The sequence below is a fragment of the Lonchura striata genome, chromosome Z (assembly GCF_050655825.1).
Source record: "Lonchura striata isolate lonStrDom1 chromosome Z, ASM5065582v1, whole genome shotgun sequence".
NCBI lineage: Eukaryota > Metazoa > Chordata > Aves > Passeriformes > Estrildidae > Lonchura > Lonchura striata.
Window position 1 is genome coordinate 4,188,750 of NC_140740.1, and position 26,250 is coordinate 4,214,999.

The 26,250-nt window shown below is 41.6% G+C and overlaps 1 long non-coding RNA gene across 1 annotated transcript; it reads right to left on the reverse strand.

Annotated features, from left to right (window-relative positions):
- Positions 1–25,169, reverse strand: LOC110472369 (uncharacterized). The gene is made up of 3 exons (XR_014951542.1): positions 18,514–25,169; positions 14,322–14,441; positions 1–10,754 (listed from the first exon to the last, which is right to left on the reverse strand). It is a non-coding gene; the product is annotated as an uncharacterized LOC110472369 (long non-coding RNA).
- Between the last annotated feature and the right edge of the window lie 1,081 nt (positions 25,170–26,250).

Sequence of the window (26,250 nt, forward strand, 5' to 3'; positions counted from 1 at the left end):
GGCAGCGTCCTTCAGGCATGGCACTGCTGAGGCCTGGGTGTGTGCTGAGCAATGCAGCCCCCACGAAGCCCTTGGTGTCCCCACAAGTTGCCATGCCTTGTTCCCAGGTGTGCCCAGCTCTGGCAGGAGAAAGAGCCTGCAGCGCCGTGCCCTGCCCAGCCGGGGCTCTCTGGCACAGAGCAGCAGCAGCGCCAGCACCTTTCAATCTGCTCCTTCCTTATCTTCTCCTGGGACACAGAAGCCTCTGGAAATCAGCACCACCAGGCGTGTTCCCAGCTCAGAGCAGCTCCTGCTGGCAGTCAGACGCTGCCTGTTTGACTGCTTCCAAAGGGGAATAAAGTCAGAGATGTACATCCTCAGGAGCCCTGGGAATATCCAATAAACGTGCAAATATGTGGGAGATTCGTTAGGAATTGTTTTAGCTATTATGCCAACAGTGCCTTCTCTTTCTGTCCTGTGCAATGCTTTGGGCCATTTTCTTGGTATGGCTTTATTAGCATTCAGGAGCACACATAATCACGGGATATGATTATATGCAGGTGCTTTTATCGAGAGCTCTGGGAATCAGGGGTACAGACCCAAATCTGATTCCGACATGGCTTTCGAGCTGAACATATTTTATGTTCTATCGTTACATAACTTACATATTAATTATTAAACTTATATTATTCTATTGTATACATTGACTTTATTCAACCATGAGTTTCTTGTGATCTTTCTTAGGCCCCTGACCACAGTTTCTCATGATTATTCTTACAATTAAACAGTAACTATATTTAATTACTAAACAATCATCACGTCTAACAATTATATAATTTATCATGTACTAGCTACACAGGTGCAGTTCTAGCAAGGTACAAGGCCTTCATATACCTAGGGTATTTATTTTTTTCTCAGGGCCTACTAAGCTTAATTTTCCTTTTAACCCTAAATCCCCATGATTTTAAAACCCTTTTACTATCAGCTTCCTTTGCTTTGGTGCCATCTGAGTGCTCAACAGACTCTGAACTCCTCCAGGATTTTTTTTGGTTTGTTTTTTCGTTTTGTGTTTTTTGGTTTTTTTTAAAGGATCCAGTTCATAGTGATAAAACTAAACAATCTATTCAGCAGCACAGTATATCCCAAGCCTAACAGAGTGTTCACTTGGAAAGGGCATTGTTCCAGGAACACTTCTGCTCCTTAGGATGGAGCTAAACCTCGAGGATGGGTGCAGCAACCTGATGCTTTTCATCTGCTTTCCACTGGATGAAAGATAGGGTTAGTTTACCTGAAAAAAAATGCAGAACATTTTCAGATAATCACAGTTCTGTGTCATAAGTGTTCATCCTCCCACTCTGACTCCAGCACTGCAAATATCTGTTTGTAAAAGCCATGAATTCCTGAGATGTAGGCGGTGTGCCAGGGTGTTAACATACTCAGTGTGGCTTTGAAACAAAGCAGCAAAACTGTTCTCAGTGCTTTCTTTTGCAATAAGATTTTTTAAATTAAATACTTCTTGGTTTATGAAGCTAATCAAAGCACTTAAAAAAAAAAAAAGAAATACACAAACCTACAAATGTGAGTAACAAATACCTGTATTAAGAGAAGACTTCTACAATGCCACTTAGTAAAAATTAAACCCTTCTAATGCATTTGTTATATGCAGTTGTGAAATTGGAGTGAAAATTAAATCCTTTAAAATGGTCATAAACTGAAGGAGATAAATATGCACACAGGCACAAGAAGTTAATGTGAAGCCATCTTCTGTGTCTTCATAAGGAGAGTTTTCAGGTTCTTAGGTACACAGGGGTAGAGGTGTTTTAATGTAGAGTGGCTTTTTGGTGTGTGTGGGGAACTCTTAAATTTTTTTGGGGGAGAGGGGGTGTTTTGTTGTTGCTCTTGTTGCTGTTGATGTTTATAGGTTTTTGTTTGGTTAGGTTTTTTTTTAATTATTATTTTTTTTGTTTCTGACTATCCTACTCTGTTACAATTAATTTGCAGCAAATTTAATTAATTCTACCAGGTCAAGCCTATTTTGCCTGTAAATTAGATAAGTAATCTCTCTGTCTTCATCTTAATTTTTTTCTTTTTTCCTCAGTGGTCCTTCCTGCGGAAGTGATAGAGCACCTGGGGGCCAGCAAAAGTCAGCCCACCACAGAAATTAGTCTCAGTCGTAATTTCACGTAGAACTCTTACTTAATCAGCAATTGGCAGTTTTTCTATTTGCATTCAATATTATTTTCCTAATTATAATAAAAGGACATATTTTATTATTGTTCACAGCATTGCTGTCCTTTGTGACCCAAAGGCTGCATAAAAAAAATAGTTTAATTGAAAAGTTTTGCGAAATAGAAAGACGTTCTGGAAAAACGTTTTCACTTCAAATGTACTCTCACAAATAAGTGTTTGGTTTCAGTAAAGAGTTAGTAAAGGTTAATTGCTAACTGATAGAAATATGTGAGCAGGAAGGCAAAATGAACCTCGTCACTCTGTCAAAGAGTTTCACAGGTGTGGAGAGTTTTGTGGATGAATGGCTTCATGAGAAAGGACATGACTACATGCAGTTAGTGAAGCAGTAGCTGAAAATTGCACAGTGCAGCAATAGCAGATGTAGCAACAACATCTTATGTCCTTGGGTAAGCTGGTTCCCAACAGTAGAATGGTCAGCAAAAGGATAAGTGTAAGGGAAAACAAAGCAAGCATAGAAAGCCCCAGAGGTGGGGTTGACCTGTTTTTGATACACCAATGATGAGCCTAAATTTTGCAATATGCATGAGCTTCATTATAACGGGTATAACTACATGCGTGCTTGGAATAAACTGAGATTGTTGACATTATAGAATGGACTTGTCTCCTGTCATTTTTCCACAAAAATGGTGACCCGATCGATGTGATAGGCGCCACGGTGGAGTGATGAAAAAGGGTTCGGGTCCTGATGCAGCCAGGACGGCAAAAGTGCTGAATTGAAACAGAGTGCACCGTGCCCCAGGTGACTGCAGAGGCAAGCCTGGCCGATACGTGCTGCCGACGACCTCGGAAGGCTGCAACAGCGCTGACAATATGGAGGTATGGAGAGGCAAGCAGCATATGATTTATTTACTGCATTCTTGCAGAGAAGGCAGATTAAAGGCATTGATTTGCAGAAGGACCTGCCAGGGTTGTTAGCATATGGCTATGCTAAGGGGTTCTTTGTAAATCCTCATACAGTACATGAGTTGTCTGAGTGGCATAAGTTTGTGGATAAACTGTGGGAGGATATTTTAGATGATGATAAGACAGCCAAAGAGCTGGGAAAGTTGTGGAAGTTATTACAGCATCAGGCAGAAAAGAAAGCTGCTGCACAGGGAACTTCTGCACTAGAGAAGAATAGAGGTTATAGCAGGGAGGATTGGTTGCCTTGTGTTTCCATGCCACCTGCTGTGTCTACAGTGGAGTTACCTCCCTTGCGACCTGTGTCTGAGGATACGGAAACAGAGTCGCGTTGTGAGCCCACGGCTCCTCCAGCCCCCTCAGAACAGAAATCGACAGTTTGTCAAAGTTTGTCTGTCAGTAAGCCGACCCCTAGGGCAGAGTCTGACCTAACAGAGGCTCTGGCCAGGGAGCGAAGAGAAGTTTGGGCGACTCTGGCAAGAGAGGAGCTGGACAAAGGAGATGGGCAGGCTTTGGAACTAGCAGCAGAACTGGCTTGTCCTGTAATTTTTCAGCAGCAGGCAGGCGGGGGGTTAACAGCTCAGATTACACTGTTAGATTGGAAATTGTTGTCACAGTTGCGAGCTACAGTGATTCAATTTGGAGTTACTAGTGAACCAGCTAGGCACATATTGGATTATGTTTGGAGTACTAATATATTGCTGCCAGGAGATTGTAGAAGTCTTGCTAAGCTTATTTTCTCACCGCATCAGAGGCTTTTGTTTGGTGCACACTGGCAGGCAGAGGTCAATGAAGATGTAGCTATGCAAAGGCAGCCTGGAGATCCTCTTCACGGAGTAACTGTAGATGAATTGATGGGCTTAGGACCATATTTTTGCACTGAGGCACAAGCTATGCTAGGACCTGAGAAGTGTCGAGAAGCAATGCGACTAGCTTGAAGAGCTATAGATAAGGTGAAAGACCTGGGAGGTTTGCCAGCATATATGGGAATTAAACAAGGAAGGGATGAGACTTTTGGAGCATTTATTGATAAGGCAGCGGCAGCAATTGAAAGAGCTGGAGTGCCTGAGTTTATGCGTGGATCATTGTTGAAGCAGTGTGCTTTGCAAAATTGTAATGCTTCTACAAGAAGTGTGCTAAATACATTCGGAGCTAATTGGACTATAGAAGATGCATTAGAGAGGATGGCTACTATACCAACAGGGCAGCAGGCATTTTTATTTGAGGCTATTAAAGATCTGGGGGAGGGGTTAAAAGAGCAGGCAAAAGCTTCACAGACACAGGTGTTAGCTGCCCTTGCAACCCTCCAAGCATCGGTAGCAACCCAGGGAAGTCCTCACGGCGGCTGTATGAGATGTTTCCGATGTGGAGGGACAGGACATGTTCGGTGAGAATGCTCTGCTGCTGGAGTATGGTATCCTAAGTGCAAATCGGATACTCATAACATTGCTGCTTGTAAGAGGAGACCAGGAAACGCCCGAAACAGCACGAACAAGAGCAGCCGTGCTCCGACACAAATAGCTGCTCCAGCCTTTCCAACAGGACACCTTGCATCCAGCCACAAGAGGGAGCCTCGGGATGGACTTGGCAGCCGCAGTAGAAGTGACTTTAATGACACCACAGCCGCAGAAGGTCCCCACTGGAGTTAATGGACCTATTATAATAGAGGGCAGGACAATGGGAGCTTTGTTATTGGGAAGATCATCAGCCTCTATGCTTGGATTGTTTGTGCTTCCTGGTGTCATTGATGCAGACTATATTGGTGAAATCATGATTATGGTTCATACTCCATTTCCTCCTATTCGGATTAATAAAGGACAAAGGATTGCTCAATTGGTTCCTCTGGAGCAAGTTACTAAGGCTGTATCCTCATGGAAGGCTGTGAGGCGTGGGGGAGATGGATTTGGATCTACAGGAGGTCTGACTCTATTAACTTTGGATCTGAATGACAGGCTAAGAAAAGAGGTTTGTTGGAGTATAAGGGACAAAAGTGCATGCTTACAGGTTTGTTGATTACGGGGGCGGATTCAAGTATTATTACACCACCGTGTTGGCCTGCACATTGGCCTTTACAGCCAGCTGCTACAGCAGTAACAGGGGTTGGAGGCTTAACTCTTGCAAGCCGCTCACCAGCTCTTATCGCATCGATAGATGGTAAAGTCATAAAGGCAATATTTTCTATTGTTCAGTTACCACCCACGGTGCAATGCCTAATTGGGCAAGACATTTTGGCACAACTAGGGGTTATCCTTTGGGATAATAGCCATTGCTTGGACTTTCCCGATTCCCATAATTTGGAAAAGTGATGAGCCTATATGGGTAAAGCAATGGCCTTTGAAAAGGGAAAGTCTGCAACATGCTCATGCCCTGGTCACTGAACAATATCAACAAGGGCATCTGAAATTGTCTATGAGTCCTTGGAATACCCCTATCTTTGTGATAAAGTCAGGGAAATACTGTTTGCTACATGACTTGTGGGAGGTTAATAAACAGATGGAGCCAATGGGTGCACTACAGCCAGGACTGCCTAACCCAGCAATGTTACCTGAAGGATGGCCTCTATTGATAATAGATCTCAAAGATTGCTTTTTTACAATAGCTTTGCATGACAGGGATACAAAGCACTTTGCATTTACCTTGCCAGCTCTGAACAGAGAAGGTCCAGATCAACGATTTGAATGGACGGTTTTGCCTCAGGGCATGCCTAACAGCCCTACTTTGTGTCAACTTTACGTAGATTCTGCATTAGAACCATTGAGGCAACAGTGGCCACAGGCTATTATTTACCACTATATGGATCATATTTTAATTGCTCAACCTAAGTCATTTACGAGTCAACAGGTTAAACATGTACAAAATTTGCTGGGATGTTTTAGGCTTGTTGTAGCCCCAGAGAAAATACAGTTAACTCCTCCTTGGAAATACCTGGGATGGACATTGTCTCAAAGCTTGGTAACACCTCAAAAATTAGAACTGAAAACACAGATTGTTACTTTAAATGATGCTCAGAAATTACTAGGTGATTTACAATGGCTTAAACCTATAGTGGGACTTCCAAATGAACTGTTGGATTCTCTTAGACCCTTGTTGAAGGGCACAGACCCAATGACACCGGTGACCCTTAGTCCTCAGCAGAAAAGAACTCTTCAGCAAATTACAGATTGTGTAGTTCAGGGTCGTGTACATCGACGAATACTGGGAATTCCTCTTAATCTCACTATATGGTGTGGTGAAAAACATTTGCTAGGGGCTTTAACCCAGCTAGAAACAAAAACGAGGGAGATAAGGGTGTTAGAATGGCTATCCCCTCCACTTCAGCAAACAAAGACTTTAATTCAAAAAACTGAACTATTAGCAGCTTTGTTAAAGCGGGGTCGTGAGAGAATTTTGCAGGTTGATGGGTGAGAGCCTGAACTAATACAGCTTCCTATGAAAAAGGACTCTTTACAATGGTGTTTGGTCAATAGTGAAGAACTGCAGGAAGCTCTGCTAGGAGTAGGAGGTGCTGTCATAACTGAAAGTATTAAAAATCCTCCATTACAGTGGATTGGAAAATTGAGCTGGATGGTACGGCCACAGCGAGAAAAGGAGCAGATTCCTGGTGCAATAATGGCATACACAGATGCAGGGAAAAGGTCAAGAACAGCAGCAATTACATGGCAGGAGCAGGAAGTCTGGAATCATGAAATTCTTACTGCAAATGACTCAGATACCCTTCAGACCTTGGAGTTAGCAGCTGTGGTATGGGCTCTGACAGTCCTGAAGGGGCCTTTGAATATTGTTACAGACTCCTTGTATGTAGTTGGTGTTGTGGAAAGAATAGAGGATGCTGCTATCAAAGAAGTACGGAATCAGAGACTATTTGAACTGTTCATACAACTTCAAAAAGCAGTAAAAATCCGAGAACATCCTTATGCTATCATCCATATAAGAAGCCACAAATGGGAGACTGGCTTAGGAGAGGGCAATGCTGGGGCAGATAAACTCATCGCAGTGACTCAAACTTCTCCTTTATCAGGGCAAATGCTTGCTAGGGAGACACATTCTATGTTTCACCAGAATGCAAAAGGGTTACAATGGGAGTTTGGAATATCCCATGCAAATGCCACTGCTATAGTTAGAGCTTGTCCCATCTGTAGTCATCATAATGGGGGTCATGGCATGGGATGGGGAGTTAACCCACGAGGTCTTTCATCTAATGAACTTTGGCAAATGGATGTTACTCATGTAAATAGTTTTGGTCGCCTGAAATATGTTCATGTTACTATAGATACATATAGTAAATATCTCTGGACAATGGCTCAAGCGGGGGAAAAAGCATTACATGTTATAAGGCATTTGTGTAGTTGTTTTGCAGTAATGGAGTGCCAAAGCAGATCAAGACAGACAATGGTCCTGGCAGGGTAAATAGATTTTTAAAATCATGGGGGATTAAGCACATTACAGGAATAGCACATTCTCCCACTGGACAAGCAATTGTAAAAAGAGCAAACGGAACTTTGAAGAGATACTTGGAAAAACATAGGGAGATTGGACATGTTCAGGAAAGGCTAATGAAGGTGCTCTTTGTTCTTAATCATTTGTGTATATTTGGGGATTCAGAGGCACTACCTGTGATGGTACATTATGGACAAAAAGAAATGAGCAAAAAGGGCAAAGAAGTATGGGTCAGGTATAGGGACCCTAAAACAGGTATTTGGCAGAACCCAGCAAAGGTCCTATATTGGGGAAGGGGATATCTTTGTGTTTCCACCCCTACAGGTTCACTCTGGGTACCAGCAAAGTGGACCAAACCAGCTCTGGATGAGTCGTCTCTTAGCTCGCCTGACGGATCAGGACCAGAGGAGAATTTAAGAGAAGCTGATTCGCACAGTGGGACCTCTTCTTCAAGAGATAAGAGGACTTTCCCTAGTGATTGATCAACTTCTGCCTTCAGAGTCAACTTTTACAGCAATTGTTACAGCTATTGAAGCTTTACAGACTGTTCATATTCCAGGACCAAAGAATCCTGAGTGTCTTAGTTGTGGGAGTTTTAATTGTAACAGTTGGATTGCTTTTGTTTGTGGGAGTTGTGGAAAAACGTACTGGGAAGATCAAGTATTTTTAAAACGACATTTTTGGTGTAAACATTGTGACTTTCAAAAACGAGGAGATTCTTGGCAGAGAGATTTAATATGAGACACAGGCTTAGGAGTTGCTATAGCTTTGTGGTTATTTGAAGCACCAGAACAAAAGTTATTAGCTTTTTATAGGTGGGAAGCAGAACACACTTGTGATAGGTTAATTAGGCAGGCAAATTCAAAAATCTTATCAACAAGGTGCCAAAAGCAAGTGAAGGTATCTATAAGATCTTATTTAGGAAAACCAGTAGTAGGAAATCCAGACAGAAGATTAGATAAGCTTATTAAAAATGTGCAGGCATTGAAATTAAAATCCAAGCGGAAGAAATCATGAGGGTGATAAGGTGGATAATCTATCTTGTTCTTTTGACTAATCCTTGTTGTGGACTAATGCAATTTAATCAGCCCAGAGAAAATATTTCGGTAACCTTGGCTAACATGACTAATCAAAGTTTGTTATGTCTTAGCTTGGGAGGAGTGACAAATCCATTTTGTACCTGCCTAACAGGTGTTCCTGTCTGGAGACCAGAGGAATTTTGCGGGTTGATAAAGGATCAAATGCTTTGCAAGAATTTTGCAAAGGTGAAAGGGCCAGACAAGAATATTGATTACACAGAAGCTCAACAAGATGGCTATAAGCAATGTTTGTTGGTACTGTCACTTAAATAAACATTACAATCTCCACCAGAAGAATTAGATCTCTTTGGAAGTGCTAATGCTAGTTTAGGGAGGAAGGTTTAGCTTTGTTCCATTGAATTTGCAGAATTTAAATAACCCAAGAGACAAATGGGCTTCTCTAGACTCTTCACTGGACTCAGGCAGGGTAGCATCACAGTTATATTCTAACTGTGATGCTTCCAAGATAACCAAACCCTTAAGGTTGCCAAAGGGTGTGTTTTTGATCTGTGGAGATAGAGCTTGGAATGGAATACCAGTAAAACCACAAGGGGGACCCTGTTACCTAGGAAAACTAGCACTGTTCCATCCTAATATATCCTTGCTAATGCAATGGGACAGGCTAGGGAAGACAAGGAAGAGGCGTGATGTACATGACTTACAATGTGATCAGGTTGGACAACCTCAATTTTGGAGTACTTTGAAACAGGTAATAGTGGCAACCCTGTTACCGGGAGGAGCTGCCAGAAAGGCTATGGTGTTAGCTGAACAATTGGGATGCTGGACTAAAGATGAACTTAACAAAACATCAGAGGTTTTATCTATGCTTGCTATGGATGTACAAAGTGTAAATCATGCTGTACTGCAGAACAGAGCAGCCATTGATTTTTTGTTGTTAGTCCAGGGACATGGATGTGAGGAATTTGAAGAAATGTGTTGCATGAATCTCTCTGATCATTCTGTATCAATACATGCTAAGATTAAAGAACTACAACAGGGCCTTTATCAATTAAAAGAGGAAGATGGTCTGGGGATAGAAGAATGGCTTAAAAGCTTAGGGATCAGTCCTTGGCTAAGAACTTTTATTATGTATGCAGTGGGAATATTGATTGTTGTTTTACTACTCTTGCTGATCTTGCCCTGCCTGTTTAGCTGTCTTCAGATGTTGGTAGAATGCATGATTCAAAAGATGTGGACAACTAAACAGGGGAAGTATGGAGAGTTTTGTGGATGAATGGCTTCGTGAGAAAGGACATGACTACGTGCAGTTAGTGAAACAGTAGCTGAAAATTGCACAGTGCAGCAATAGCAGATGTAGCAACAATATCATACGTCCTTGGGTAAGCTGGTTCCCAACAGTAGAATGGTCAGCAAAAGGATAAGTGTAAGGGAAAACAAAGCAAGCATAGAAAGCCCCAGAGGTGGGGTTGACCTGTTTTTGATACACCAATGATGAGCCTAAGTTTTGCAATATGCATGAGCTTCATTATAATGGGTATAACTGTACATGCGTGCTTGGAATAAACTGAGACTTGTTGACATTATAGAATGGACTTGTCTCCCGTCATTTTTCCACACACAGGCATTAATACAATCATTGTAGCAAGTTTAAAAATGGATTAAACCTTTGCACTTGGAAATGGACAATTATTAACTCATTAAACAGAACTTGTAACAATGCTCACTAAGGCTGAGTTATTTATCAATAGCACAAAGTACCACATTTAGATAAAAGAGGTCCAACAGGAAACAGATTGTAAAGTGCCAAAATATTTACATTTTTTTCCCAGTGCATTCCAGTAACTGTAAGACAATTAAAGGAACCTGAAAATTTTGGAGATTTTTGTTATGTTTTGTGTCGATCGCTCCCAAAATAAATACTGACTTGGATTTCTGGTGCTTCATATTTAGGAGTATTTCAGACTGTCCAAGCCACAAAATTTGATCTCAGTTAGAAGCTGACACTGGGCTGTAACATTCAGAGAGGTAGCAGAGCTGCTTCAGGGATTTGCAGTTGTGAAAATGCATTTTCATACATACAGCCACATCCAGTTATTCTGTGGTGAGGTGAGTCTCTGAGAAGAACTTGTAGTTGACTTTGGTCTCCCTCTGGAACAGAAAAATGAATCACGAAGGTAAAATATTAAATCCCTTGAAAGAAAATGGTAATCTCCCTTATTTTCTATTCCAATGTGATTAAAGAGTGAATGTGTGTTCAAATTTTATCAGTGAAATGTATTTTTATGAAAATAAATGGTCTGCTGAGATTTTGTCACTGAGAAATAATATTTCCACATCTCATATTACTGTGCATTTACAAAAAACCTAACTGGGAAGACAGAGCAGCATCTCAATGCTGTAAATTGTAAGATTTTGAAATAAGGATTTTAGGGATAATGAAGAGTTTGTAGACTTGTCTTTTGACAACTTTTTTTTTCTTCTTCTGCTTTATTCTTTCTTCACCCCAAAGAAGGCATTCTAAGTGAAAGGGGCAGGGGGGAAAGGAAGTTTTTATTGCTTTTCCAGTTATACATCTTACTTTATACTGGAATACTTCTTCTGATAATAATGATAAGGAATAACAATGAAAATAATAGTAATTATTATTATTCTTATTTAAATAAGAATGAAAATGAAAATTATGATGATAATAATAGTATATGACTACAAATTTTTATTCTATTAAATTGAGATTAGTTCTAACTACAATATACTGACCCAAACAGAAGTTTTTTCTCCATGCTAGCCATAGACAATCAAATAAATTTATTGTATATTCACTAACAAAACCAGCCTGGTTGGTCAGAGCTATTCAGAAGTGAAAGTTTTATTCTTTTTATTAAACCATTATTCCCATTATTGGGATCTCCATGCAGACTTTTTTTGTAAACCAGCAGGGGCTAATTGTTCTCTCACTGATGCTCTGATGTAAATGGAAACAACAGCAAAAAGTGATTTTACAATGCATACAAACAAATAAGTAAATAAGTTAATGTCCATTATACTTTTTTTTCCTCCTCCACCTGTTTTCATCCTAGCCTGGCATGAGTTACAAGGGAAAAACATTTTGAGGAAATCATATCTGCAGTTGCTGTTCTGCTCCTCTGATCTCCCTGGCACATGGGTGTGAAGGGCTGTTCCTGTGTAAGGCCTGCTGTACAGAATGCCATGTTCCAGAGGTGTAAAAAGGAAAAAAAAAAAAAAAAAAAAGCAGCTTTGTTCATGTTGTTCATGTCAGGGTCTTGGATCTCTCAAGCATTAATGAGAGCTCCTGTGAGCACAGGAGCAGATGTTGCTTGGAGTTGGCCTTGAAATGAGAACATCAAGAGCTCTGATAAATGAGCAGCCATTTCTACAGGTACAGCAGTATGATTTCCTCAAAGGTATGAGTGAGAAATAAGAACATTTCAGTGTCAAGCAGGGTAATGTCCTCACATGAACTGCAGAGCCAGCCAGAGCTTGATTATCAGAATATAAATATTCTGTGAGGAGAAAAAAAATCTGACTAAAGTTATTTATTTATTTATTTATTGTTGCAGACTTCCACACCATTGTCAGAAGCACTGATTGCACGCACAAATAGATTTTTGCAAAACTCTCCTGACAGTTTTTTAGGTCAGCTGCTTCCAGAATGAGCACCTGTATGAGCCTGAATTATCACCCACTCCTGGCCTATAGAGACTCAAAAAGGAAAAAACAACATATCCTGAAATAAGAGATCTCACAAAATCTTCCTCCTTGTTCTCCAGTTAGTATCAGTCGCAGCTCCCAGAAGACCTAATCTACCCAAATTTTTCACAAAAGACAGGATTAAAAAAAAAAAAAGAAAGTCAGTTTTTATGACAGATAACTTGAAGTCTAATTGTACCAGAGAGCATAATGGCCAGGTTTTTAACCTCAGAACTGCATTGAAAACTGGCAGCCTGCCAGAAGTGGTCAGAAAAAAACTTGGTCTGGTGAAATGAGGGTGAAATACATAGCCTGCACGCTGCTGAGGGTGGTGAGGTATTACCTGCAGCTGAACTAGCACACATTTGTCACAGAGCAGGGAGGCCTCTCGCAAGGAAAAGCTCCACATAATAAAATAATAATTTGTGCATAATAAACAGAAAAGTCTGTCTTGAAGAGGTCTTGGCAAAAAAAAAAAAGAAGTTCCTGGGTTCAACACTGCATTTTGGGTTCTGCATGAAAGTAATTTACAACAGAGAGTTAGAAACCCAGAAGAAGCTTAGCCAAACTTGCATTTTCTCAGAGAAATACTTCATCAGCACTGTAGCTCCCTGCAGGATTCAGGAGGTGCTTTCAGAAGTCACAGCTGCACACATTATTCTCATAAACTCTGGTCTGTGAGTCAAGAATGCCTGACGTGGTTTAGAGTCTTGATCCATTTCCTTTATCTGATACTGTTAAAATAAGGATGCATTTCCCCATCAGCATTTTCATTCCCCCACTCACTTTCACCAAAGATATTGTGGCCTCAGGTAATACACAAGTTTAAGAGTAAAAGTAAAAAAAAATTATCCTGAACACGTTAAAATAGAGGTAAGGGGCTGGATTTTGTATTTAATTTAAAACCCTGAAGTAGTTTGACAGATTAATTGAAAGAGATAAAATTCCTTAGTAAAGGTAAAATCCCTTAACATGGCTTTATATTAATATATATATATATTATAATTATATATATTAATTAATTATATATAACATGGATATATGTTAATTGTCTCAATACAGCATTGTAAGGTAATTACGAGCATTAATTGTTTCAGTTTGTGACCTATTTGACCAGTTTCATAGAGACTTTATCTTGGCCAGTGCTGCATTGACTCACTTATTTAGAAGCTGGACTAAACTGAGCACTAGAATTGAACACTAGCCATCTTGCTGGCCTTCAGGCCTGCCTCCCTTCAGCCTCCCTTGCACAGGGGTAAATGTCAGAATTTAACAGAGCACTGTTAAGGAAAACTGAAAAGAGGAAAACCATATGTAAGCAAACTTTGCTCACACAATCTGGGTAACAAAAATTTTAGCTTGCGCCTCCTGTTTTACTTGGAGATCACTGGGGACCAAGTACAAAGCTGTGTGTGTTCAGCAAGCACTGGAGGCCAAGAAGACAGATAGTTTTGGTAGTGAGTGGGCTGCAGGGGTGGCTCCTTTGAGATGAGGGAGATTCCCCTGTGCCAGACAGCTCCAGAATGGAGCAGCTGTGGGGAAAAGCTGAGCTCTGTGACAACAAAAAACACTGCACAGCAGCTGTGAGAGACTGGAGTGGGACAAATGTGGGAAAACCAGACAGCCAGGGCAGCACAGGAGGGGCAGGAGCTGCTGCGGGTGCTGGAGCTGAGTCCCCTGGGGCAGCTCAGCTCAGCCCCCTGAGCCCCTGCAGCCCACGAAGGGAACGGGAACAGAGATGCCCCTGCAGCTCCCGGGGGAGCAGGGAAATGTGTCCTGAAAGAAATTACTGTCCTTGGAGGGGTTCTGGTCCATGGAAAGCCACAGTGGAGCTCCTGAAGGAATGGCACCTAATGGAAAGGATGAGGTGCTGAACTGGAGCAGTTCTTGGTGGTATTAGTAAAGGTGTTTTATCCTCCTCTGCTATTAACTGGCAAAAAAATGTAAATTACTCTTCTGCATATGTTGCCCATGATAATAACTCGTGAGTAATCTCCTTGTCCTTACCTTGACCTGTGAGTTTCTAATCTTATTTCCCCCAGCTGACTTGCAGAAGGAGGAGGGGGAGTGAGAGGGTGGTTTGCTGAGCCCCTGGCAGCTGGCCAAGGTCACTCCACCACAGCAGCCCTGGAAAAGAAGCCAGGAAAGGAGTAGAGACAGATCTTTTAAAGAATCATTCTGAGACATTCCTTCCTTCCTTCCTTCCTTCCTTCCTTCCTTCCTTCCTTCCTTCCTTCCTTCCTTCCTTCCTTCCTTCCTTCCTTCCTTCCTTCCTTCCTTCCTTCCTTCCTTCCTTCCTTCCTTCCTTCCTTCCTTCCTTCCTTCCTTCCTTCCTTCCTTCCTTCCTTCCTTCCTTCCTTCCTTCCTTCCTTCCTTCCTTCCTCCCTTCCTCCCTTCCTCCCTTCCTCCCTCCCTTCCTCCCTTCCTCCCTTCCTCCCTTCCTCCCTTCCTCCCTTCCTCCCTTCCTCTCTTCCCCCCTCCCTCCCTCCCTCCCTCCCTCCCTCCCTCCCTTCCTGTCTCCCTTCCTTCCTCCCTTCCTTCCTCCCTCCCTCCCTTCCTGTCTCCCTTCCTTCCTCCCTTCCTCCCTCCCTCCCTCCCTCCCTCCCTCCCTCCCTTCCTGTCTCCCTTCCTTCCTCCCTTCCTTCCTCCCTCCCTCCCTTCCTGTCTCCCTTCCTTCCTCCCTTCTTTCCTCCCTCCCTCCCTCCCTCCCTCCCTCCCTCCCTCCCTCCCTCCCTCCCTCCCTCCCTCCCTCCCTCCCTCCCTCCCTCCCTCCCTTCCTGTCTCCCTTCCTTCCTTCCTCCCTTCCTCCCTTCCTCCCTTCCTCCCTTCCTTCCTCCCTTCTTTCCTCCCTCCCTCCCTCCCTCCCTCCCTCCCTCCCTCCCTCCCTCCCTCCCTCCCTCCCTCCCTCCCTCCCTCCCTCCCTTCCTGTCTCCCTTCCTTCCTCCCTTCCTTCCTCCCTCCCTCCCTTCCTGTCTCACTTCCTTCCTCCCTTCCTTCCTTCCTTCCTTCCTTCCTTCCTTCCTTCCTTCCTTCCTTCCTTCCTTCCTTCCTTCCTTCCTTCCTTCCTTCCTTCCTTCCTTCCTTCCTTCCTTCCTTCCTTCCTTCCTTCCTTCCTTCCTTCCTTCCTCCCTTCCTCCCTTCCTCCCTTCCTCCCTTCCTCCCTTCCTCCCTTCCTCTCTTCCTCCCTCCCTCCCTCCCTCCCTCCCTCCCTCCCTCCCTCCCTCCCTCCCTTCCTGTCTCCCTTCCTTCCTCCCTTCCTTCCTCCCTCCCTCCCTTCCTGTCTCACTTCCTTCCTCCCTTCCTTCCTTCCTTCCTTCCTTCCTTCCTTCCTTCCTTCCTTCCTTCCTTCCTTCCTTCCTTCCTTCCTTCCTTCCTTCCTTCCTTCCTTCCTTCCTTCCTTCCTTCCTTCCTTCCTTCCTTCCTTCCTTCCTTCCTTCCTTCCTTCCTTCCTTCCTTCCTTCCTCCCTTCCTCCCTTCCTCCCTTCCTCCCTTCCTCTCTTCCTCCCTCCCTCCCTCCCTCCCTCCCTCCCTTCCTGTCTCCCTTCCTTCCTCCCTTCCTTCCTCCCTCCCTCCCTTCCTGTCTCACTTCCTTCCTCCCTTCCTTCCTTCCTTCCTTCCTTCCTTCCTTCCTTCCTTCCTTCCTTCCTTCCTTCCTTCCTTCCTTCCTTCCTTCCTTCCTTCCTTCCTTCCTTCCTTCCTTCCTTCCTTCCTTCCTTCCTTCCTTCCTTCCTTCCTTCCTTCCTTCCTTCCTCCCTTCCTTTCTCCCTTCCTTCCTTCCTTCCTTCCTTCCTTCCTTCCTTCCTTTCTCCCTTCCTTTCTCCCTCCCTCCCTCCCTCTTCCAAACCTTGAGCTGTACAAGGTCTATCCACCCCTGAACCATCTCATTACAGTTTGGTGCCCAAGGCTTTATGCTGTTTGTTTAATAGTCAACAAGATTAATTGTTAGATTTGAGGGCTACTAGGGGCTAACTTTCATTTTTTATTAAAAACAGCAGCGATGACCACGATTAAAAATAATAATAATAATAAAAAACCAGAGTCAGCAGCAGCTACTAGAAATGGGCAAGGAATTACAAACATCCAAATGCTACAGTGACATCAAGTGGTGAAACACCACCCTCCAAGCTGCAGTTTCAAAGCTAAATTTCTGGCACTTTTCACATCTCGTGGTCCATTGCAGTTGAAGTTTTAGAATCTATTTTACATATCAATATATTACTTTTTCTACAGAAACCAATAATAAAATTCTCCCCCCGCCACCACTCATGAGATTAAATCAATTCTAGTGAAAGGAGAAAAAATGTTTAACACTTTCTTCTGCACAGTAGGTCCCATTGTTTCTGCTTGTCTTGTGTGTCTGACAGAGGTGACACAATTCAATCAGAGTAAATTTCTCTTTAAAGTAACAGTTTGAGAAGCTTCTCCTTCTATTTATTCATCAAACAATCTTGGAGTACGCATCCTCTTGAGAGAGAGAATAACAAAATTTCTTTGTAATTTGCATTCAGATCTTCGTTACATTCATTTCAAGAGCTTTTCTTCACTGAACTGTCCCCCCATGTCTCCAAATGACCAATTTTTATTAATATTATAATATAAAAGAGTTTTCTACCTGGGTAATGCTTAATGCTTCTTCCTTATTTTATTTCAGCCACCACTTCACAGAGATAACATTTTTTATCTCATTTAGAAGTGCTACCAATATAAAATCTTTACTAAAAAATAATGGTATTAAAAACTATTTGCTTGGTACTGTTATTAGATAAACACCATTTAAATGTTTGATACTACTGTTTTTCCAAATATTAGTACCTCCAAAGCTGTTTACTTATATTTATGGCATAATCTATTTTTTAGTTTGCATTGTAGTAAATGTATGGCTTAATTTAAAAAAAATCTTTCTTACGGGACTTAAAATGGATTTATAACAAGAACTGAGCCGCAAATTTTTACTCTTAAAAGTACAATTAAAATACACAATGACATTTCTCACATGCTAATGCAGAAAAGCAATTAAGACTGATTAATTTAGTGGTGAGAGGAGTTAAACACATACTTTAAAAGCCTAGCTGTTAACCTAATAAAACCAATGTATTACTTACTGATTGTAAATATACTGGTATATTAATCCATTTAAAAAAGCAGAGAATTATGAATGAATTGTCTTGGTTTTATTACCGTGTTAGGAGCATGTAAACTGTGAGCCCATTGGCACAGGATTTCCGCACCAAAGTCTCTGATTTATTAAATTGTGTCCTGGTAGGATTTTGTAATTTACATGCAGATAATGGTATGAAGCCTTTTATTTTTTCTCTTGATGTGGAAGGTTATTCAGGGTAAAAATGGAGGATCAAATGTTTTCGATGCCAGAGGAATTTTCCTCTAAGAAATGTCTAGCCATCCACAGAGACTGCAGAGAAAAAAATATTTAAAAGTCCTCTGCCCTTGTCTTTGTTTTTCACTTTTAATATGAAAATTGAGTAGGGGAAAAGAGGAATGGCAGAAAAATAATACTTTCAATGTAAGTAATTATTAATCTTCCCTTCCCTTGCCTGGGGAGCAATCCCATATTTCTTGTTGAGGGTAATAAGCTGTCAGGCAGCAAGACAAAGGCTTGAGATCAGGCTTACAAGGCTTACCTAACAAATACACAAGGTCTAGAAAGAATCATTTTAGCACCCTGAATTATTGATGGAAGTCAAAGCAGTGGGAGGATTTATCTTCCTTTTTTATTTTTTTCCCTTTTCTGTTTTATTTCTTTGGCTTTAGTGCCTGTCCATGACAGGTGATGCAGTTAGAAGAGAGGGAGTGAGAAAGAAAAGGAGAGCCTTCAAAATAATGCACTTTTAAACTATTGAGATTGTAAAGCTGAAAATGTGGAAGTAGGAAAATATCTCACTTGTCAGGGGAAGAAGACTTTTCATGGATTGCATGAATTCACATGAACAACACTCAGATCAACATTCAACAATCTTTAAGATAAGATAAGAAACTCAATAAAATGATTTTTTTTTTTTTGGTAGAGAGTAGCAAATTAACAATACAGAGATTCAGAATTGTGTGTTTCTTCAAATGGCAAATCATTTATTTATAAAGGTCCAGGTTTTGTAGCTGGTTTTGAAGGGCTGCATAGAAACTTCCAAAGAGAAAAATGTCACTGCTTTCATTTTGGGGGGAAGGAAAAAGCAATTCTGCTTACCTATGCTCCTGAAGATCCCATCAGAAAGCAGATGTGTCCCAATCCACAAGTAGAAATGCAAAATATTTTTTTTTCAGGCTAGCTATATAGCTGCACTTCCTTAGCTAAAGTGGAGAAAAAAGTGTCTGTGTCGGGTCTTGTCACTGCTTTTGCTGCATGACTGAATGTGAGTGTAACCATTTCTTATTAAATGGAATAAGGCTGACTTGCAAATGGGGAAAAAAGAGATCTGAACTAATTTAGGCTGTGAGACCAATTTCAGAAGCTCTGTTTGAGTCATGCTGTTGCACATATAAGTAGTAGATGTGAAATTATTTCCAGACACAGAATTGTGGTTGCTCACTTGGTGAGGAGTCCAATTCCTGTAAAGTGCATCTGAATTCCAGGAGCTTGAGTTAATCTGGAACATCTGTTGCCTATGTATAAAAGACATGAAAGGAATTCTTACCAAAAGTTGAAAATACATGCATAGATACTTGTGTGTATGTAAACATAAAAATACGCATGGGCACATTGCCTCACCAAGTCCCACAGAAAACTTGCCATTCAAGAAGTAATTAATTGTCTGGTTTGGAAATTAATAATTTTCCAGTGCAGAGAATATTCCAGAGTAGATTGAAGTTCCACTGTTCTTTGAGGAGTTTTGGTTAAATACAGCATTAAAACCTCCAGATATTAAGAAAAATCCATTAGCAGTCTCTCCTGAGGATACACACTCTGTTTACATTTCTATCCATGTTTGTAGACATGTAGGAAAAAAGTCACTGATTAGTTGGTTAAATAATGACATTTTTATTCCTCACTTAAGGAACTTTTTTAAATCTTGCTTTGATTATTCATTAAGTCTGGTTTTGATATTTTGCTTGGGAAAGATCAAATGAACCAAAATAAAATTGTAAAATTATGGGTTATTTTTCCTATGAGATAAAGTGTGGTGTTCAGTATCCCAGATATTATCATTGAATTAAGACATTTTGCTTTAAAATTCTAGAAAGAAGACTTATAATCATAGAGGACAGTGCAGATATTAAATTTTATACTGAAGCCCCTATCTAGGTAACTAAAATCTCTATTTCACAGTTTCAAGCATTAACTTCAGAGTAATTTAACACATTACCATGGAGCATTCATGTCATAGGGAGGACATAAACCCAAAACAGAACCTTTGAATTTTATTAATGACCACTACCTGAGCTACACAGACCTCCAACACCTTGAGAAATAAACAGCTCCTCTTGACAAAGGGCAGGTGCTGTATTTTGTGAGCCCAGTGTGGAAATCCCTGGTTACTTCTGAAACAACTTTTTGCCTATATTGTCAGAAATTCCATGACAACACAACTCAGAAGCAACACTTGTAAGATCAAATAAAACACCAGAAACTTCCCAATGTTTGCCAGAGGGTGATATCAGGCTGCTGCAAGCAGCAGTGAGTGGCAGCGGGATGGGAGCACTGAACAGTTGAAAGAAAAACCAAAATCTGGCAGAAGATTTGGACATGGGAAGCCCTTATGATTATAGTCCAGTCTTTTCAGAGGTAGTGGACAAACCTGACGGATTGATGTGTGGAGGAGACCACGACCCTTCTCTGAAATGGGTGCAAAAAACAGAAATGATGTGCACAGCTTGCAAAAATCACTGCCCTAAGGTGGTGTCATGTCAAGTCATTCACTAAATTAAGGAGCACCACAAAAAAGTCCAGGATGAGAGAGTGGTGACTGCCATGCCAGGGCCAGCTACCAAGTTGTCTGGGTGGTTTAGTGGTGAATCCATTGGTGAATGCAGAGTTCAGAGCAGCCCTTTTGTAAGTTCCAGATACCCAGGCAGGTTTAGGTGCAGCAGCTTTGCATCCATGTGAAGGTATAAGATTTCAGTGAGCCTTAACAACCCTCAGAAGCAAGCAGAGGTTCAGTAAAGGCACCTAATTCAGTGGAAGAAAGGACTATTTGTATCAGCCTTACAGCTTTAATGAGTTTTTTTTTTTTTTTAATCAGACAACTTGGGCTGTTTCTGCATCAAATTAATCTGTACAGTTATTGCATGGAAGGAGTTACCCACAAAGCAGATTCTCATTAACACTTTTGATGAAAGCCTAAATTCTGATGAATACCTAAATTTTGATGTACACCTAAATTAACACCTTGTCTGGGACACCTTAGGCACATGCTGAGAAGAATTTTGTGCAAAGATAGGAAAAGGTGAGCTTTGCCTGGAGAAATTTCCATCAAACATCAAAAATCTGCTGTACAGCCAGTTTGGTAATGTGACAAAAGTGAAAGTGTAAGGTATTTGTTGTCATGGATTTATGTTTTAGACTGAGCAGCAAGCCTGGAAGACACAGTAAAAGGAGACAGAGTACACCTTTGCTAATAAAACTGCTGCTCAAACCCCATTCAGTAAAGAATATCTATTGCTAAAATACTTGTTAGACTGGCCTTTGTAATGTGAAGCAAAGGACCAAACCTTCTGCTTAACAGAAGAGGGCGATAATGTCTCGGCTGAGGAAGAAACATGAGTATCTACCTTTTACAAAATGATGATGATGGCAAGACATCGGTAACAATCTTCCAGAAAAATAAAAGTGTATAAATAATTTTCTATACTTACAATATTAAAAAATAGAATTTAAAACCATAATTTACTCCAAAATGCACATATCTGGAATCATTTATGGTGTAGTTAAGAAAGGCATAGGTTTTTTCCTTTTACTAGAGAAAACACATCTTGCAAAAGTGATGTGAAAATTAATGCTGTGTCACATCCTTCTATTTGAATCCATATTTTGGTGCAAATAATGTTTCTCCAAGGATGTTGTTACTTCCCTTCTGCCTGTGTGTGTGACATTCCAGTTCCAGAGAGGAAAACAAAATATGATTCAGCTGGAAACATTAAGGAGAAAATATATCCAGATAGATCCAAGAGGGATATTAGAGAAGTCCTGCCACAAGGACCCCCTTGTAATCCTTTCCAGAGAGGAGCCTGGGGGTGGCTGGATCCAAACTCAGCCCCAGACTTTGCCAGCAGGTTGAGGAATTTTGTCCTGCAGGATTTAGAGATGGCAAATAAGATGTATTTACATAAAATGAATGATTTATCATGACAAAGTGATTGGACTAAAAGTTTTAATTGGAATTGTTAACTATGCAGTATATAAGCTAAAATTGCTAGCAGTGTGTTGTGTTGTATAGTGCACCAGGTCAAAGCAATTATATTAAAGCCATCATATTAAAGGTGTCAAAAATAAACAGATGTTAAGTAGAGATTGATGTAACTTATCAGATGAACACTTGTGGGGAAGTCTCTTTCTCTTGACCCCAAGGAGGATCCTTGGACTAGTGTCCCCTTCCCAAGGGAAGGAATTCCTCACACACACTCCATGGAGGAAAATGTCTGATGAATGAAAGTGAGCTTGGATTTTACAGTGTAAAGTGATATAACTGCAAGTCACATGTCTCACAGCCAGCTTGGACCCTCATCTACCAAATCTTTGCCTCACTATCCAGGTGTTCATTCAGGGCTGGTGAGCCCGAGTGGTTTTTGTCACAACTCAACACCAAAAGCAGCACACAATGCCCACCACTGACTGCTTGCAAAACAGGGTGTTGTTTGAGTTGTTTGTCCACATTTCAAGGGTGAGGAGCCCTGCTGTGCTGGCACAGAGCCACACAGCCCTGGAGGCTGCAGCTCCACGCCAGATGCAGCCAGAGCCCGTGGATGGGGACACACTCAGAGCTGCCGGTGACAGGGGAAGGACTCAGGTGAGCAGGACTCAGCTGGCTGGATGCAGGACATGGCTCACAGGTGTGCCCACCAGCCAACAGCTTCCAGCTCTTTTTGCCCCCTTACCCCTCCTTTTGCTCACTCTTTGTACTCCCTGGGTCATCTCCACCCTTGACTGCTGCTGGTGGATTTCATGCTGGGCTGGGGCTGTCCTGGGAAGGTCCTGGCAGGGCCACAACAAGGTGGGTCAGTCCCACCTGACTGGTTTGAGTTCCTGCCTGCCATTCTGCCCCTGGGTTCCTGAGGGATGTCCTGTGGGCCTTTCACTGGCTGGTGGTGGCCCTGGGATGACACTGGGAGTAGCTGGGACATTTTGGGTTGCCCTTCTGCCCTCCTTGGGTTGTGTCACAGCAGAAGGTTTTGCAAACAGTGGGAGGCCACCCTTAGGTTGCAAGATCGACCTGCTGTCACCATTTCAAAGAGGTCCTGGCATGCCTTTCCCCCTCACACCTCCTTTCTCTGGCTTTTTGGGCACCCTTGTCCAAAATCCACAGATAATTTTAAAAGACCAAGAGAGATCAGCATGGAAAGAACAAGAGAGCTCGTGAGAATAAAGTCTTTCACATTTATGGAGAACATCCATAGTTAGTGAAAGAAGCCAGCCTGACCACAGCTCCTGCTGATGGCATATTGGTGCTGGCACAACCCTTTCCATGTAGAATTAGATTGTCTTGAAAGCAATCAGCTGTCTTTACATTGTGAGAAGATGCAATTTATAAATAACTTGTTACCAAAAAATATAAAGTCTCTGTTAAGAGTGAAATCCCGACACTCAACCAGTTAATCTGCAATGATAATTCAGATTTTGGCAGGACTCCACCCTTACCAGCAAGCCTGCTAAAGCTGCATGACAACCAGCATGTGACAGGGGGCCTCAAAAAGGACTTCTATGTGCAAATTCAATATATTTAAGGTTCCTCTCACATATTTCAGTATATATTTAAATACATGCCTGCCTTTCAGCTGTGACTCACTCCCACACAGTGAGTATTTTCAAATGTGACAATAATCAAACAAAAAAACAAAACAAAAAAAACCCCAAACAAACAAACAAACAAGCAAAAACAAACAAACAAACAAACAAAAACCCCAAAACTATGCTCCTCTTCAGTTCAGGGTTTCAAGTGAAGCACATTTATAAAAGTGAAAATAAATAGTTCTCTGAACTCCAGCTTCAGACCCTCTATTTTCCTTTGATAATGAATTATTCTAGACTCAGTCATAAAAAAAATATTGTTTTTTTCCTCCCTTCTGGAGTTATAACACATCTGAACTTGTGTTTCAAAAACTCAGTATTAGCTTCACAGGCTTCTTAGGAAAAAATATGTAGAGGAAATATTTATTCTGCTCTTCTGATCATCCTGGTTTTCATAGCCACTTTATCAGGTTTGAACAGCACGAACAAGTGATAATAAAGGTTAAAATATCTTCATTAGAAAAAACCTTTTCAATCTGTACAACCCATGTAGGAAAAGAAGAAAAACGGCAATTTACCAGGGTGCAAAATACTGGATTTGCCACCTCAAGACAAACAGGCTTCAACAGGGTGCAAACAAGGACAATAATTCCTGATTGCTTTGTTGCACAACAGAGGACATCATCCTGAGGCTGTTCAGCTATTTAACTTCTAATTAATCTCAGAGAGATGGATATCTGTCTAACTATCAGCTGGGGTATGGACAGGACAGGGGAAATACCAAAATTGCTTTAATATCTTCTTGGCAGGGTCTTGAACTTGTTTCCTTATTAAGAAGTATATTTAAAAAAGATAATGTCAGTTTTCAGGCCTGCAGAATGTAACCTAAAACTAAAACAAAGTGGAGAGTGAGCCACTTACAGTTTGTCCTAATTATAGGATATTTTCAGTGGAGAAAGTTAGCACTGACAGGCAGATGTTTGACAAGGATATAATCTAAGCAGGCATTTCTTCTCCTAAATGTACAAACAAACATCACAAAGCCAACAGAGCAAAATTTAAGTTACGTTGCATCATTAGAGCTGAGAGGGATCCTGTCTATTCAAGCTGTCTCTCCTGTACCACCCAGGCAACCCCCTGTCTCAAAACTGGCCTAATTGAGAAAAAATGACTTGAAGAGAAGCTATCCCCATGTCTCCTTGCCACTCTGTCATTTTAAAGCCTGTAATTTGTTATGCTAAATTTTCTGCTCTGTCTGACATGCCCAATTACTGCAGAGTTTAAGAGGTTAAAAAAAAAACCAAAACCAAAATAACCAAATCAGAGAGGATGGGCAGAATGTGAAGCCTCTGCAGAATACTACTTTTATTATTTATATTTTTAAAATTCAGATGGTCTGAAAGACATTCCTGCCTGGCTTAACCTCTCTGGCATGGTGACAAGGACAGGATGTGATCACATGTGTCCACCATGGCATGAGGAGCACATGACATGCTGGGCTTCAGGCAGCTCAGGACAGGCCCCAAGCTACTGCAGAAAAACGTAATTTTTCCCCCACAAGCCTAACTTTTAGTGTAGGCCCCTTCAAAAAGCTACTCTAAACAATGATTTTAATTGTTTTGGTCTCAGCCTCTGGATGGTACGAGTGAAGTTCACATAAACCCTGGTGGAGAAGTGATTTTTCTGCACAATGTCCAACTATTCACTTCCTTGCAAGATATTACCCTGTCAGGGGGTGGTGAAAAGGGGGAAACAGCCCAAAATATCACAACAGGAGACGCCAGTGGATTACAGGGATGGTTGTTTCTTTGGAAAACAGCCTGGAGGTGGCTCTGTGCTGGTGTGCTCAGCCTGGGGTTGCAGGTACAGCCACCCCAGAGGGGGATCAGGAGAACACCTGGGGAACATCTGCCAGGCTCTGGGGGAATGAGGAGAGCAAGCACAGACAGGAGGGGCAGCCTCTCCCAGCCCCTCCTGGCAGGTGGGAATTAAACCGAGGAAGAAACACACTGGGACACCAACGCACCAAAACCTGGGCTTGGGATCAGACCTTGGGACAGGTTTGGGTGTGCACACAAGGTCTGAAAATGGAAGAATTTGGAGGAATCCTCTGTGTCTAGGGGATGTCAGGGTTATAAAGGAGAGAAAAGAATGCCCCTTCTTGCAGTCAGGCAGGTACAGAAAGGAATGAGTGCTGTGGAGGGCCAAGCCTCCATCCCTCCCTGTCTCATCTTTCTCAAGAGAGAGGTGTGCAGAAAAAGGCATTTGCAGGGGTGCTGAGCACTCTGTGTCATCCTTTCTGAGTTAATGGATGCAAACAACGGGAGAAGAAGCCACCACCACCACTTAGAAATCTAGTATTTCACCCAAAACAGTGATCTGGGACAGTTAGGTATGAGTCTCTTTCAGTGTGAGACACCTAATAATTTTTTTTTTTTTTTTTTTTTTTAATCATAGGTAAGAGAAGGGTAGAAATGCTTGGTGCAAAAGAAACAGGGAGAACCCAGTTCTGGTTCCATGGATTTCATTAGGGCTGGGACTTCCCATCATTGCTGTCCCATGTTTCCTGAGGGTACCTGGATGCTGTTTCCACTTCCTGATAGGGCAAAGGAGCCAGACACTGGAAGGATAGTCCAATAAAATTGCTAATTATAAATTTTTAGCCCTCAATCAAATTTTGACCTTTACTAGAGTCTTACATATAATTAATTGGAAAGTATCAAAGCAGTACTCCATAAAAAAAAGGTGATGGATGACATTTCTTAATGAATGGGAAGGAGGACAGAAAACAAAATGTATTATTCCATTTCAGCTGATTTGGGGGCTACACAAAGCGTGAAAATTAAAACTGAGGTGCTGAAAAAAGGAAAGAAAGGGGGGACTGAAGAGAAGGAAAACAGATTTCTACCAAAAACATGTTTCCTCTCTACATTTAATATCCAATTTTATTTCTCCTAGCATAGCATTCTTTAATAACACTTTCCCCCATGAATCATGATAGCCAGTTTTTCTTTTTCAGGCATTCTTTTTATTCATGGTTAT